At 33.2% G+C, this 11459-nt stretch overlaps 1 long non-coding RNA gene across 1 annotated transcript; it reads right to left on the minus strand.

The window, feature by feature from the left end:
* Positions 1–9113: 9113 nt before the first annotated feature.
* Positions 9114–11223, minus strand: LOC147807399 (uncharacterized). Its single transcript, XR_015435678.1, has 2 exons — positions 11113–11223; positions 9114–9848 (listed from the first exon to the last, which is right to left on the minus strand). It is a non-coding gene; the product is annotated as an uncharacterized LOC147807399 (long non-coding RNA).
* Between the last annotated feature and the right edge of the window lie 236 nt (positions 11224–11459).

Raw genomic sequence — 11459 nt, forward strand, 5'->3', positions numbered from 1 at the left:
TCCAAATGCAAGACATGAAAAAAACAAACCATGCAAAACAATGTGCTGCCTGTCCTCTTGCTCTTTTTTGAAAGAAATTCGGAAATCTTTTGAAAAGATCCCCTCCTTTCAAAGAAGGTACATACATAAAGGAAACCGTATTTTGATCTCTTTTATTTATTTCTTTATTATACTTTTTGTAAAATAAGAGCTTTTGCATTTATCATAGTTTTAAGAAATCAATTTTTTATTCTCATTGATTTGTTTTGTAAGAGAACAATGATTTTTATGTAAAAATAAAATTAAAAATAAAATTTTGTTAACTGATTCAATCAGCAAGAAAAATTAATACTTTTCAATAGGCTTTAGAACATTAGGGACTAATTTTTTATGATATGCGTATATTCTTTCCGCTCCAAAATAATTTTATGATAAGTATTTTCTGCTATTTTAAAATAATTTCTGAAAGGCTTTTATTGTTAGTTTTAAAAATAAAACAATTCATTTTCATATATTATTATCTTAAAATTACAAACGCTACACTTTTAAACTACTATTTTACACTACTATTTTACATTTTTCAGCATTACTATTTTTAGTTACCTTAATACAATTCTGAACCTTGAAAAACCATGAACCGCTTCTTGAATTACGTAATTTGTTACATATATCTATATCTATCTATCTATCTATCTATCTATCTATCTATCTATCTATCTATCTATATATATATATATATATATATATATATATATATATATATATATATATATATATATATATATATATATATATATATATATATATATATATATATATATATATATATATATATATATGTATAAGATAAAGTTGAATGACAAGGAATTTAATTAATATGCAATACAGTAAATAAGCGAAGAGATATTTTATAAAAGCATTTAATGAAAAATAATAACAGCGAAATATATGTTTTTGTGAAGCGTTCTATTTACATATCTGAATGTTGCCACCTTTTTATATGAAAGTTAAACTATTATCTGCTGTAATAAAATTAAACTTATGCGAACCTTACTTTCGGCCCGCTCAATGTTAAATGTAGATATTTACATTGAAGCGTAAACATTAAGGTTCTAGGACAGATTTTGTCTAATAAGTCTTTCAGGCGGGCGTCGATTGCGTCTCAGATCGTAGCGGCTCGATATGATGTTCGGGTAATTTTCAGAATCCTGGATGTTTTCTACTGGATGTAATTCGGAAACTGATTCTTCCTCTTCTTCCGAGCTCTCTTCTTCCTGGGTGACTGGCGTATCTCGCATGTGATATGGACGAAGATGTTGTACGTGAACAACTTTCAAAAGATTCTTTCTTTGATCCATAGACTTGATCTCGTAGCATACGGCCCCGACTGGACGCACAATCAGAAACGGTCCTCTATAAATGGGAGAAAGTTTATGATTTCCTTGTTTAGGCCAGTCGTACAAGACGAGATCTCCTGTCTTAAATGAATGTGACCGACGGTGAAGATCGAATCTGCGCTTATTATCTAGATGTTTTTCGTACACATTATTTATGGCTAAAGCAAGAAGGTTAAGTTGATCTTCACGTGGCGTGTCATCGATGAAACTGTGCAATTCACGTGGAAGGCGTGGTTCATATCCATGAAGCAAATAAAATGGGGATCTTTTAGTTGAATTTTGTCGTGCGGTGTTGATTGCTAGTAAAGCGTTAGGTAAAAATTCATCCCATTTTTCTGGACGTCCATCAATTATTTTTCTCAAAGTTGATGCAATGACACCATTGGCGCGTTCAATAATGCTATTAACTTGTGGTGAATATGGTGGTGTCATGGACTGTTGTATTCCATACTTTTGTAAAAAGCGCTGCTTGTGGCGCGCTGTAAGCGCAGTTACTCTATCTGATAAATACATGCTGGGCGGCCCATATCGAAGTATGATGTTGTGGTATAGTGAGTCAGTCACTGTATGTGCTGCGAGAGAAGCAGAAGGTGTCGCAATAACATAGCGTGTGGCATGGTCAATCTGAACAAGCATGTTGGTGTTACCAGATTTGGATTGCGGTAAGCAAATTATGTGATCAGCAGATACAATTTCCCATGGTGTTGTAGGAATCGGCAATTGCTGTAATAAGCCATAAGCGTTGGCAGTTCGACGGTTAACAATTTGACATTTATGACAACTTCGAACATATAATTTGGTATCCTTTCGCATTTGTGGCCACCAATAGCGCTGCTGCAAGTTGTAAAGGGTTTTCTTGGCATCCATATGTCCGACATCATCATGGCAAGCAATCAATGTTCTGTCTTTCATGGATTTCGGTATTACAACAACAGATTTCAATCCATTGTCTTTAAGTCTTACAAGCGTATTGTTCTCAATCTTGTAATTGGATATAATTGACAAAGTCTTTTTATTAGGGTTATCTTCTTTGAGTAGGCGAAAAATGTACTGACAAAAGTCATCTCTGTTCTGTTTTTCACAAATCTGAGATTCAGGGCTTGCGGTAACAGTTACACAAATAGCTGGTTTCGGATAACGTGACAGATGATCGGCAATAACATTTTCTTTTCCAGGTCGATGAATAGTTGTAAAGTCAAATTGTGCAAAATCCACCAAATATCGGGCAAATTTCCGATTGAGAGATGATTTCGTAACTACATATGCAGTCGTATAATTGTCTGTTATCAGCTGAAATTTGTGACCAATAAGATATTGACGAAATTTTTCAGTAAGTGCCCAGTCTACAGCAGCACACTCCAGCTCATTGCTGTGGTAGCGTGTTTCAGCATCTTTTAAAGTCCGTGATGCATATTCAATGATACATCGTTTTCCATTTTGCTCTTGAGATAAACATGCACCTAGTCCTGAATAAGATGCATCAGTTTCTACAAAGGTTGGTAGTCCTTGTTTGAAATACGCAAGAATAGGAGCGGTAGTGATCTTGGTTTTCAGAGTCTCGAATGTTCGATGTTGGTCATCAGTTAAAGTGATTGTCGCATTACTTGTCTTCTTTTCTAATTCTTTAAGAATATTTGTGAGCGGTTTTGCAACAACAACATAATTTCCAATGTGCTTTCTAAACTGATTGGCAAATCCTAGGAAACTGCGGACTTCATGAATTGTTCTTAGAGTAGAGTAACGTTCAACTGCTGCTGTGCGTTCTGGATCAGGGCGTTCGCCATCTTGGGAAAGAATTCGACCAAAAAGAGAAATTTCTGATGCAGCAAATTGCGGCTTTCCTGGATTTAGCTTGTATCCGGCTTTACGAGTAGCTTGAAAAATACTGTAAATAACTTTAAGGAGGTAATCAAAATTATCATGTGAAGTTGAAATGTCGTCAATATATGTATTTACATTATGTTCAGCAAGGTGGTTGTATGCACATTTTATTGCTCTTGTCATCGTAGATGGGCCGTTAGTGACACCAAATGGCATTCGAAGAAATTCATAATGTCCGTCGGCTGTTACAAAACCAGTTTTGTAGACGTCAGATTCTCTGATACGAATGGTATTGAATGCGGATTTTACATCCATTTTAGAATTAAAGCGTTTTCCTACTGTTCGTTTAATCACATCTTCCATCTGATCGATTGGGTGCGGATCAATCTTGGTGATGGAGTTGATAGTGCGTGAGAAATCTACAACAACTAGTCTTGGAGTGCTTTCATGGAAGGGCTGCTCAACGATGAAGGCAGGGGCGGCGTAAGGCGAGTTAGAAAGACGACAAATTCCTTGTTTCAACCATTTTTGAATTTGAGTGTTCATAAATTGGCGATCTGGTTCAGTAAGGCGATATGGTCGACAACGGATAGGCTTGTCATGTTGCAATTCTATTTTGAATTCCACATACGGGCATAGTCCAATATTGTCATCGTCAGAATAAAATATGTCTGCAAATTGTCCAATTATAGCATCAAGTTGAGTTTGTTGAAGCTCAGATAGTCCTGCAGATTTTGGAATAAGTTCAATTTAATGAGGATGTTTACTTGATTTAACAACGTCGTCTAATGATGGTACTGAGAGTTCTCTGGAAGCAATGCAGTTAATGCTAGGTTTCGAAGAATGAACACATTCGTATAGATGGAGTGCAAACGGCGTAGAAATACATAGTGAACCATTAGAATCGTAAGTGCATCTAGCTTGCACTTGGTGTAGCCAATCAAATCCCAAAATAAGCGAAAATGGAAGTTCGGAGCAAATTCCAACCTTGGCCATTAGATGGTCAATGTTTCCAACCTTTATGTTTAAAGAAATCCATCCAATAGGGTTTATTAAATGGTCGACGACTTGAAATTGTCCATCAGTCCATGGGTGAATAACAGCATTAATAGGAACGCAAGAATATTGAATAACGGTAATATCTGCACACGGATCACAGAGGGCTTGAATTTCTGTATTATTGTCAATAGTAACAGGTATTAAGGCAAGCTTATTTGTTTGAGTTTTAATACAGTTTATAGAATGATCATTTTCATTTGCAGGCTCAGATCTTGTGGGAGGAATGTTGCGATTTGTGTTGCGACGTAAATTTGGATAATTTGAACTGGTGGAGCTGCGTGGTTCATTATTACTGGAACTAAGTGAGTGTCTAGTCGACGGGAGCTGAGTTCTCGGTTTGTTGCTGGATTCTTGAACGGATCGTGAAGAATTTCGTGATTGAGTTGTAGGTAAATTTCGTTGAGGAGGAGGTAAACTGCTCATAAAAGAAGCATGACCTTTTTCTCCTCATCGCCGGCAAGTAATATCTTGAACATCGTCAGTAGCAGGATTATATTTACGTCTTTGTTCAACGTGCGAAATAAAATTTTTTGACTGATTTTTAGGTTCTGAAATTAAATTGTTAGCTGATTGGCGTGACATATTTCCTTGCTTGAAACTTCGAATTGCATCAAGTGCGGCAGCTCTGTCAATTAATTCTTCTACAGTAATGGAATTCTGAGTAGCTAATACAATCTGCCATTTTTCTTCTGTAATATCACCAATTATCATAGAAATGCGATCAGCTTGTGGTATAGTAAACGGAGCTTTTTCAAGAAGAGCATCCTTAGCATAAATATAATCAACTAAACTTTCATTAATTTTTAATTTACGAGCTCTCTGATGAGCTAAAAATTCTTGCATTGTAATACGCCTTTTAAATCTGGCAGCGAGGGCAGTTTTCCATTCAGTCCAGTCATTATAAATTTTACCTCGTGTCATTTGCCAATTTTTTGCAGATCCAGCGAGGCGAGAAATAGCATTAGTTAACTTAAGATCATCTGACCAATTAGCTAGTGTCGCAATTCTATCTACTTCTTTTATCCATTCAGAAGCATTATCAATAGCATCTCTTTTAAATATTGAAATGGAATTTGCGGTATCATTAGTGGATGTAATTTGAATGATATTTGGTTGACTTACTTGTCTGTCCAGTAATTGTTTTTGAGTCTGCATAAATGTAGCGAGAATGGCTGCAATATTGGAATCAGTTTGCGAGAGAGGAGGTGAAGGGGCGAGTTGACGAATGTGTTGACTGCTTAAAAATTCCACTTGTTTCTGAAGTAATTCAATTTTAGTCAATAATTCTGAGTTATCGAAGCAATTTTCTTCGGAATATTGTGTATTGTTGTCATTATTTGGCGATTGCATGCGAAGAGTTAAAAGTTCATCTAAAGTTCCATCATCTGTTCTTTTTATATTATCATTAACTATACGCGATATTAAGTCATTTTTATTTCCATTGGGCGAAAGATTTCTTAAACGCAAGTCTGATTTCAACTGGGCGACAGTTAAATGAGTCAGTCGCTTCACATTCAAGGCATTCAAAACAGAATTCACGTCTGTTGACATCTTGGCGAGAAAAGTGCAGCGAATCAGTTTTGGCGAAGTATGTTTGGCGAGAAGAAATCAGTATGTAATAGAATCCAATTTTCAAATTTTCTTCGGTTAAATGTTATTTTTTGTCAAAATAGGTTTACCTGGGCGAGTTGAAGCCAATGATGAATTCTTTTTTGCTTCGTTGGCAGTCAAAATTTCATGGAAAGAATTTAAAATGTAGCGATAGAAGAAGTTCAATGAAGAAGTAGACGATGTTCAAAGAATAAGTTGTAAAAAGGTTCTTTTTTTAAAAAAGACGGCTGCGCCATATAAGATAAAGTTGAATGACAAGGAATTTAATTAATATGCAATACAGTAAATAAGCGAAGAGATATTTTATAAAAGCATTTAATGAAAAATAATAGCTTAGGAAAGTGATATATATATATTATAAATAATACTTTTGTATTAATAAAAGCATTAAAACTCTTTTCATAAAATGTCTTTGGTAAAGAATAGGTGTAGAGATATTCTATTTTGGGACTTCAATGCTGAAAACATGCCAATGAATAATAATTAGATTTATATTTCAAAGGAATTATTTTTAGAATCTTTCCCTCTTTGCGTGTTTCTTTCAACATGATGTGATCCTGATAAAATCCGTCGGAATTGTCCGAGTGCTGTCCACCCTCTCCAGTGTGGAGAAATGGGTGTGAGCTATTACCACCAACAGCCTACCTTTAAATAAAACTATTAAATAAGTAGTTTGGTTCACGACTGAATTGTTTGAGTTAAACATAACCAATGATAACAGGGATATGTAGTCATGTTATTACAAGCTTAGCAGGATTGGCTTCGCTGAGGAAACTTACGCATTTCTATCTCTGTGGCTTAGGAATTCCCCATCCCATCGCACACCGGGGAAAAAGTTGCCTTTTCGGCGTATAAGAAAAGGAAGGAATCCATCGTCAACTACCTGTACGCTCGCTGCTGATGTTGGCTGGAGACATACCCGAAACCGGACAGGAAGATAAATCGGAGAGACCGCCCTGCAAAAAATGACCAATAGAAATCAATAAAAAAAAATGTATTGATCTGTACGGGGAAATGGAACACTGATATCAATAGAGTAGATCAGTACAATGGACTGGTCATGATATATTGATATCAGTAGAGTAGGTCAATACAATGTATTGGTCTATATCAGTAGAATGGACTGATATCAGTAGAGTGTACTGGTCTGTACGGGGAAATGGAACATTGATATCAGTAGAGTGTACTGGTCTGTACGGGGAAATGGAACATTGATATCAGTAGAGTGTACTGGTCTGTACGGGGAAATGGAACATTGATATCAGTAGAGTGTACTGGTCTGTACGGGGAAATGGAACATTGATATCAGTAGAGTGTACTGGTCTGTACGGGGAAATGGAACATTGATATCAGTAGAATGGACTGGTCTGTACGGGGAAATGGAACACTGATATCAGTAGAATGGACTGGTCTCTACGGGGAAATGGAACATTGATATCAGTAGAATGAACTGGTCTCTACGGGGAATTGGAACACTGATATCAGTCGAATTTACTGGTCTGTACAAGGAAATGAGACATCATGGTCCCATCAGAAACATGGACTGGTCTAAGTTAGGGAAAACAATATTAATGTAAGCATATTAGATAGGTTTAAACAGGAAAATGCATCATTGTTTATCTTTTTTAATATGCAAGATTTAGCTGAATTGGTCACCTGCTTTGTATGCACCATAGTAAATTTTCTACTAGCTGCAGCCAGCGGAAAATTTAATATAAATTAATAAAATATTACAGGACAGTATAAAAAAATACTTATCTAAAGCATCTAAAAATGTTTTGAATATTTAAAGTTAAACACTGCTTATGTGGAAGGATAAAAGAATTATATTCTAAAAAAACATACTTCTTTATACCTACACTATGCTAGTTTTAAAGTTAACTTTAATTTCCTTTTCATATTTCCAATTTAATTTTAAATATAATTTATTACTAAATTATATTTTATTGTTTAATATAACTATAAAAAGAAACTTAAAATGTGAGTTCAAGAGGGTACCTTATTGGAAAAAATTCCTGGTATAAAAAAAATCATGCAGGCGTATGAAATACCGGTTCTAGTATGATACTAGATCGGGAATTATACCAGACCCAGCGTTTCATCCGCCGGTATCATACCGAAGCTGGTGTTTCACAAGTTAGCAGGATACTGGCTCCGGTATAATACCTAAATTGTAGTTTCATTATCTAGTATCATGCTAGAGCCAGCATATACTGGTACTAGTGTACTGTGCTCAGCATACTGGAATAGTGTTTTAAAAACCGGTTTATTCTTAAAACAAGCATAGTGTGTTACTACAGTTTGATACACGAACAGCTCTGAATGGAAAATAAAACATTGATACACCATTGGGTAAATAAGTTAAGTCACCTGATTTTTACCGAGAAATAAAACACTGACATCAATTAACACTTTATCAAAAGCTATAGCATTATGTTTATAAAAACAAATCAACTTTTTTTAAGCTTCTTTATAGTTAATTAAATTTTTTTTAAACAATAAATTAAAATGTTAGAAAATTATTGTGAATAATATTGGAATCTACAATACTACACAAAATAATGTTTTGGAGCAACATTATAAAAGTACAAATGGATTCTTCAGATTTTATGAAAATGGAATGGGGATTAGTTGAATGTTACTTTATTGATAGCCAAAAACCTGACTAAAATATAGTCAATTTATTGTCATTTCAAGCCCCCCCCCCCCTCATTGTGTTTGACATAGCATTTTAAGAGTAAAAAGTTTCAATATTTAAGAAAGAAAAAAATGACAGAACAATCTTAAAGTATACCATAAGCTCTAAATCCTTATACACACAAATGATCCATTTATTTGATTTTTATCTATGCAAAGCTTGTGCTAAGCATTTGTCATCTTACCATATATATTAAACTTGAAATTTGGCAAAACAAAAATGTTATTTTGGGGAAAGTATTGGCGAATGCTGTTTTCGAACAAAAAGAAAAGTTTATCCATTCATTGTTCATTTACTCCTCCCCAACTGCAAAATGATTCTTAATTTGTAGTTGCATTTTTATAAAATAATTCAATTTATAATAAATATGCATTTTCCTACTGAAAAAATCAATCATAAAAAATTGTTAAGATTTGCCTTTGGCTTAGAATTTTAAAAACTGGCTAATAATTTTAAATCCTTAGCATGGGTTATGTATATATAGATAGTAATATCATAATTAAAGGTCAGTAATTAAAAAGAGCAAGTAAACAAAGAAAACACAACAACAGCAGTAAAATTATAATGGAAAATCATACTTAATACAATGGGAAATTAACCAGTAAGAATAACCTAAACCAAATTTACAAAATTATAGTTTAAAGTTAAATAAAATTAGCATTATTATGAGAAAATAATAAAACATCATAGTAAAAGGTAATAATATACAGATAAATTTGCTACACAGAGTGAAACGACTTTAAGTTCATTTTAATGGCTCAAGGAAGAGCTGGTAAGACTTGTGTAATGTAGGTATTTATAAAAAAAGTTCACATGTTTCGCACAGAACTTTTAAATTAAAACATATTTCAAGTTTCGAAAAAACCGAATCACACACTCTTTTTCAGTTTTCACTACTTAACACAGTTAAAAAACTTGCTGGAGGAGGTACATTGGCAAAGCATTGCAGAGGAGGCCTAACCAAATCTTTCCTGCAGCATCCACATCAGGCAGATTCTTTATATTTTAGTCTATCATTCTTACAATGGTGGAGAAGATTTGGCTGTAGGGGAGAGTAAAAACGAGTGGAGGAAATTAACAGCAGTATTTGTGAAGTGATCAGCTTCATTATTTCCAGAAATGTCGCAATGGCTCAAGGAATAGAAAGTTTGCACTGACCACAGTGCTGACGTAAAATATCCTTTGTGGTAGACGGATCATGACGCCAGACTATCCGTGACATGTTTGCGTGGTTTTCTTCTCCATGTAACCCAAATAAGAGTCTTGTCATGCATTCAGTTCGGCTAGAAAATTTTAAACAGAACTTATCAATGTAAAAGTATTTTATTTGAATAAGTTGTTGAAAGTTTTCATCACAATGTACACATTTTATTACATTAGGAATAGGTTTAGCCATAATAATTTTTAAATTTAATATTATTGAACTAATTTAACACGTTGAATGCCATAGGGGTCACCGGTGACTGGCACTGAGTTTGTTTGTAGCGCCACAGGGGTCACCGATGAACGGCGAAGCCTAGATTATTAGAATAAATTTTTAATGCTCCTAATTTTTTTATATTATTATCATTACTAAGATGGTTGGAAGAAATTAATGCAATACATACTGAAAAAAATCATTTTGGCCAGACGGGCAAGCCGTGTAAAATTAGCATGGCATTCAACATGTTAAAGAAAAGAAAAAAAAAGTTACATCCAGCTAAGATTAAATACATAAGAAAGTGTAAGGATTGTTTTTAACCCATAACAAAAATGAAGTAAACAAAGAAAATTTAAATGCAAATAGAAAAGTAATTATTTATAAAAATAACTACTTATAAAAATAATTATTGTTTATAAAAATATTTAATAATTGAAAATGTTTTTTTGCATTTACTTGAACACAGTCAAGACAGAGTAGCAAAAAAATATCATTTAAATATATCATTTAGTAGATATACTAATAACATAAATTTAATGTAATTAATAAATTATACTAATAATATAAATTTAGATTACCTAAACATTAAATTGCCTTTCAGAGAGCAAAAAAAAAAAAAAAAAAATTTCACTGAATATAAAGTTTTTACACATATCTTTACCTTAAAATCTATATATATTTTTTGTAAATATTGTTATCAAGCTTTGCTACATATTTTTTGGCTACAGTTCAGGAAAAGCATTAAAATAACAAAAGAATTTGTGATTAACACTTAAAATATAATGCAAAGTTTAAAAATATTATACACAACTAAATAAATAATTAATTTGATACTAACGGTGATATTAATGGGAATTTATGTAAATAACATGTGAACAAAGTGTTTCTATTTAAGTCTGATTAAGAAACCCAGAAAAAAAAAACATTAAAAATACTTTCTTTTCATGGAATCTGTATACGAGTATATCGTAACCCTAGATATGCATGCACATGCAGTAATAATTCAAGAATAATATACATGTATAGATAACTTAAAATATCAATAAAACTTAAGCATACGTTTTAATATTTCTGTAACTAACAAAGATGCAAATAAAAATAAGAAATAAAGAAAAAATTACACTTACTAAAATATTTCTCCCCATAATATGCGTCATTCTTTCCATGACGCTCAATTGTAAACATTGAACGTAAGTCGGAGTAATGTGATTGGCTGGAACTTCAGACTGAGAAACGGAATGAACCGGGGAAAAAGTTTAAAATGAACATTCTCAAAATTGGGAGTGTAGGCAGCTTGATATGATTTAACGAACGATTAAAACACATTTAACGAACGACTAAAAGTCAATTCTCGTATTTTGCATGCTCCCCTTTCGTTTCTGAATTAATAACTCCTTTTTGCTTTTATAGATTCAATTGGATTGAATTAACTATGTTTCTACAAAACAAATTTACTTATTTCATTCAAAAAAGT

This window comes from Parasteatoda tepidariorum, chromosome 7, assembly GCF_982258835.1.
Source record: "Parasteatoda tepidariorum strain Cologne lab strain chromosome 7, Ptep-v5.0, whole genome shotgun sequence".
NCBI classification, from domain to species: domain Eukaryota; kingdom Metazoa; phylum Arthropoda; class Arachnida; order Araneae; family Theridiidae; genus Parasteatoda; species Parasteatoda tepidariorum.